Source organism: Pongo abelii, chromosome 2 (assembly GCF_028885655.2).
Source record: "Pongo abelii isolate AG06213 chromosome 2, NHGRI_mPonAbe1-v2.0_pri, whole genome shotgun sequence".
NCBI lineage: Eukaryota > Metazoa > Chordata > Mammalia > Primates > Hominidae > Pongo > Pongo abelii.
The window spans coordinates 175,088,526-175,094,644 of record NC_085928.1 but is presented as its reverse complement, the minus strand read 5'-3'; positions in this window follow the sequence as shown (position 1 = coordinate 175,094,644).

Here is a 6,119-nt window from a genome sequence, read left to right as displayed (position 1 = left end):
TATACACAATTAGATTATACTGCTTGAAATATCTTCATATAATCATATAAATGATAAAATCCCTGGTTTTGTTCATGCCTTATCAAAATTAACACTGGAAGGAAAGGAGAAGAAGGAGAAAAGAAAGAGGAGAAGAAGAAAGAACAGGAGGAGGAGGAAGAAGAGGAAAAGAAATAGGAGGATGAGGAAGAGGAGGAGGAAGAAAAAGAGAAGTTTAAGTTGTCTAGTATTATTTTCAACAATGTGTTGGCAGACAGGTGGTCTTACTAAGAGGCTCTCTGGCATCTATACAACACATCTTTTTATACAGCCTACCCCCTGCTTTGTGGTTCAACCCTTCATCAATTAATAAGGTAGTTAATGTGTCCTTCACTATAAAAGTTTTATTCTCTTCTGGCATTTTCTGTCAACATTTCAGGGATTTAAAGTGAAAAGAATAATAATGAATGATCAAGAAATCACCTCTCTTTCAGGTTAATTTTGAATTGTGAATTTCATAAGTGTGCTTTAGCACAGAGAGAATTCCTTGGGTGGGAACTTTGTTTCAAGATTACAAAAACTGTTTCCTTATGCACTCTGGCTGGAGTTTCCTGTTTGTTTCAAACCATGGATTGAAGAAATGATGTGAGAGAGAATGACAGCTCATTCTAAGTAAAGGTGGACTACTAGTTGGAGTAGATTCAAATCCACATAGCCTTTAAATGTACAGATTATACCTTGTAGGGCTTGTTGCTAAACCATTCTTAGTTCATTTTTGAAGAGATTCGTTCTTGGGGAGTGGAGAAGTAAAATGAGGATTAAAGGAATGGGGTAGAAAAAAGACAATCATAACTTCATACCAGATATTGGTGAGCACTTCAAGTCTCTGAGCAACTCCAGAAAGACAAGATCAAGACAGGATAGCAAGAATATAGTAGAGGCAAAATCTCTGATTCTCAGAATCTGATTTTCCCACTAAATGAAGCACAAACCTAGAATAGTCCCGAAGAATTTTTTTTTTTTTTTTTTTTTTTTAGCAGAGTTTCTCTCTGCTGCCCAGGCTGGAGTGCAGTGGTGCCATCTCAGCTCACCACAACCTCTGCCTCCCAGGTTCAAGCGATTCTCCCGCCTCAGCCTCCCAAGTAGCTGGGACTACAGGTGTGCCACCACACCCGGCTAATTTTTGTATTTTTAGTAGTGACGGGGTTTTACCATGTTTGCCAGGCTGGTCTCAAACTCCTGACCTCAACTGATCCGCCTGCCTCAACCTCCCAAAGTGCTGGGATTACAGGTGTGAGCCACCGTGCCTGGCGGCAAAGACAACTTTTAAATGGAATACTCAAAATCACCTACAGCATTAATATCTGCTTCAGATAAACATTATAAATATCTTTTCATTTGAAATGATTTAATATAAACTAATGATTAGCATTATCTCTTTTTCATCTCCAAAATTATTTTTAAAATATTTGGTAATTTTCCACTTATTGTTTCTGAAGAAGAAAATATGCTTTTATATTTAATGTGTGATTTAGCTTACTTTTAAAAAATTAGAAATGTATAGATAAATGATTTAATAGTATTAGCACTTTGGGCTTTTAAAGATAGGCATTTGCATTGAAATATTAATCCCTAAATTCTATTTTAAAGTCTGCAGGCATCATTAAAAAACAAACAAACAAAAATCCACAACTTTTGTTTCTTTTGTCAGTATTTCTTTGGGGTCATACTTAATAATGGAAAAACATCTTTCATATTAAGAAACTTCCTTTTTCCCTTTTAAATGTGACACGACAAGCAACATGAAATTAATGTCTTTGGATCAATTACAAAATTACTGTTGTGCTATCCTGATACTTTATAGCTGTCTTCATAACTTTGCATTCCTTTTCATCAAATTTATACCAGCTTAAGTCCTCCTTTGTTAATCTACTTGCCACTAATTCATTATTTCTTGCTAAGGAACCACCCAACACACTGCTGTCTCTGGATAGCGGTTCTTACTACACTTCTCTGAGAAAGAGCATCCTTTCTGTCTTTCTACATAGTATTCAAGACTTCCTTATTCCACAAATATTTCTAACTTCATCTCACTTGATTCCACATTTATTTATGTATTTCTTTTATTATTTATTATATTTTCTTATTTTTCGAGACAGAGTCTTGCTCTGTCACCCAGACTGGAGTGAAAGTGGCATGATCTTGGCTCATTGCAAACTCCGCCTCCCGGATTCAAGTGATTCTCTTGCCTCAGCCTCCTGAGTAGCTGGGATTACAAGCACATACCACCATATCCAGCTAATTTTTTTATATTATTGGTAGAGACTGGGTTTTACCATGTTTGCCAGGCTGGTCTTGAACTCCTGGCCTCAAGTGATCCACCTCCCTTGGCCTCCCAAAGTGCTAGAATTACAGGCGTGAGCCACTGAGCCTGGCCCACATATATTTTTGGTGAAAATCAAGAGAGAGAAGTAAAAGTGTGAAATAAATGGTAAGGTAGATACAAGTAGCTCTCCTTAGAAATTTCCTGAATAGGACCATAGATAACTGAGCCAAGACTTGTAGCCATTGCACACCATTCAAAGGATTACCTCACATTTCCTGGGTGTTGAAGTCAAGTTAGTTTTTCTTTCTTTTTTTTTTTTAATTTCTTTATTATTATTATTATTATTATTATTATTATACTTTACGTTTTATGGTACATGTGCGCAATGTGCAGGTAAGTTACATATGTATACATGTGCCATGCTGGTGCGCTGCACCCACTAACTCGTCATCTAGCATTAGGTATATCTCCCAGTGCTATCCCCCCCCTCCCCCCACCCCACAACAGTCCCCAGAGTGTGATGTTCCCCTTCCTGTGTCCATGTGTTCTCATTGTTCAATTCCCACCTATCAGTGAGAATATGTGGTGTTTGGTTTTTTGTTCTTGCGATAGTTTACTGAGAATGATGATTTCCAATTTCATCCATGTCCCTACAAAGGACATGAACTCATCATTTTTTACGGCTGCATAGTATTCCATGGTGTATATGTGCCACATTTTCTTAATCCAGTCTATCATTGTTGGACATTTGGGTTGGTTCCAAGTCTTTGCTATTGTGAATAATGCTGCAATAAACATACGTGTGCATGTGTCTTTATAGCAGCATGATTTATAGTCCTTTGGGTATATATCCACTAATGGGATGACTGGGTCGAATGGAATTTCTAGTTCTAGATCCCTGAGGAATCGCCACACTGACTTCCACAAGGGTTGAACTAGTTTACAGTCCCACCAACAGTGTAAAAGTGTTCCTATTTCTCCACATCCTCTCCAGCACCTGTTGTTTCCTGACTTTTTAATGATTGCCATTCTAACTGGTGTGAGATGGTATCTCATTGTGGTTTTGATTTGCATTTCTCTGATGGCCAGTGATGGTGAGCATTTTTTCATGTGTTTTTTGGCTGCATAAATGTCTTCTTTTGAGAAGTGTCTGTTCATGTCCTTCGCCCACTTTTTGATGGGGTTGTTTGTTTTTTTTCTTGTAAATTTGTTGGAGTTCATTGTAGATTCTGGATATTAGCCCTTTGTCAGATGAGTAGGTTGCGAAAATTTTCTCCCATTTTGTAGGTTGCCTGTTCACTCTGATGGTAGTTTCCTTTGCTGTGCAGAAGCTCTTTAGTTTAATTAGATCCCATTTGTCAATTTTGGCTTTTGTTGCCATTGCTTTTGGTGTTTTAGACATGAAGTCCTTGCCCATGCCTATGTCCTGATTTTCTTCTAGGTAATGCCTAGGTTTTCTTCTAGGGTTTTTATGGTTTTAGGTCTAACATTTAAGTCTTTAATCCATCTTCAATTGATTTTTTATAAGGTGTAAGGAAGGGATCCAGTTTCAGCTTTCTACATATGGCTAGCCAGTTTTCCCAGCACCATTTATTAAATAGGGAATCCTTTCCCTATTTCTTGTTTCTCTCAGGTTTGTCAAAGATCAGATAGTTGTAGATATGTGGCATTATTTCTGACGGCTCTGTTTTGTTCCATTGATCTATATCTCTGTTTTGGTACCAGTACCATGCTGTTTTGGTTACTGTAGCATTGTAGTATAGTTTGAAGTCAGGTAGTGTGATGCCTCCAGCTTTGTTCTTTTGGCTTAGGATTGACTTGGCGATGCGGGCTCTTTTTTGGCTCCATATAAACTTTAAAGTAGTTTTTTTCCAATTCTGTGAAGAAAGTCACTGGTAGCTTGATGGGGATGGCATTGAATCTGCAAATTACCTTGGGAAGGATGGCCATTTTCATGATATTGATTCTTCCTACCCATGAGCATGGAATGTTCTTCCATTTGTTTGTATCCTCTTTTATTTCCTTGAGCAGTGGTTTGTAGTTCTCCTTGAAGAGGTCCTTCACGTCCCTTGTAAGTTGGATTCCTAGGTATTTTATTCTCTTTGAAGCAATTGTGAATGGGAGTTCACTCATGATTTGGCTCTCGTTTGTCTGTTATTGATGTATAAGAATGCTTGTGATTTTTGTACATTGATTTTGTATCCTGAGACTTTGCTGAAGTTGCTTATCAGCTTAAGGAGATTTTGGGCTGAGACGATGGGGTTTTCTAGATATACAATCATGTCATCTGCAAACAGGGACAATTTGACTTCCTCTTTTCCTAATTGAATACCCTTTATTTCCTTCTCCTGCCTAATTGCCCTGGCCAGAACTTCCAACACTATGTTGAATAGGAGTGGTGAGAGAGGGCATCCCTGTCTTGTGCCAGTTTTCAAAGGGAATGCTTCCAGTTTTTGCCCATTCAGTATGATATTGGCTGTGGGTTTGTCATAGATAGCTCTTATTATTTTGAGATACGTCCCATCAGTACCTAATTTATTGAGAGTTTTTAGCATGAAGGGTTGTTGAATTTTGTCGAAGGCCTTTTCTGCATCTATTGAGATAATCATGTGGTTTTTGTCTTTGGTTCTGTTTATATGCTGGTTTACATTTATTGATTTGCGTATATTGAACCAGCCTTGCATCCCAGGGATGAAGCCCACTTGATCATGGTGGATAAGCTTTTTGATGTGCTGCTGGATTCTGTTTGCCAGTATTTTATTGAGGATTTTTGCATCAATGTTCATCAAGGATATTGGTCTAAAATTCTCTTTTTTGGTTGTGTCTCTGCCAGGCTTTGGTATCAGGATGATGCTGGCCTCATAAAATGAGTTAGGGAGGATTCCCTCTTTTTCTATTGATTGGAATAGTTTCAGAAGGAATGGTACCAGCTCCTCCTTGTACCTCTGGTAGAATTCGGCTGCGAACCCATCTGGTCTCGGACTTTTTTTGGTTGGTAAGCTATTGATTATTGCCACAATTTCAGATCCTGTTATTGGTCTATTCAGAGATTCAACTTCTTCCTGGTTTAGTCTTGGGAGGGTGTATGTGTCCAGGAATTTATCCATTTCTTCTAGATTTTCTAGTTTATTTGCGTAGAGGTGTTTGTAATATTCTCTGATGGTAGTTTGTATTTCTGTGGGATCGGTGGTGATATCCCCTTTATCATTTTTTATTGCATCTATTTGATTCTTCTCTCTTTTTTTCTTTATTAATCTTGCTAGCAGTCTATCAATTTTGTTGATCCTTTCAAAAAACCAGCTCCTGGATTCATTAATTTTTTGAAGGGTTTTTTGTGTCTCTATTTCCTTCAGTTCTGCTCTGATTTTAGTTATTTCTTGCCTTCTGCTAGCTTTTGAATGTGTTTGCTCTTGCTTTTCTAGTTCTTTTAATTGTGATGTTAGGGTGTCAATTTTGGATCTTTCCTGCTTTCTCTTGTGGGCATTTAGTGCTATAAATTTCCCTCTACGCACTGCCTTGAATGCATTCCAGAGATTCTGGTATGTTGTGTCTTGGTTCTCGTTGGTTTCAAAGAACATCTTTATTTCTGCCTTCATTTTGTTATGTACCCAGTAGTCATTCAGGAGCAGGTTGTTCAGTTTCCACGTAGTTGAGCGGTTTTGAGTGAGATTCTTAATCCTGAGTTCTAGCTTGATTGCACTGTGATCTGAGAGATAGTTTGTTATAATTTCTGTTATTTTACATTTATTGAGGAGAGCTTTACTTCCAAGTATGTGGTCAATTTTGGAATAGGTGTGGTGTGGTGCTGAAAAAA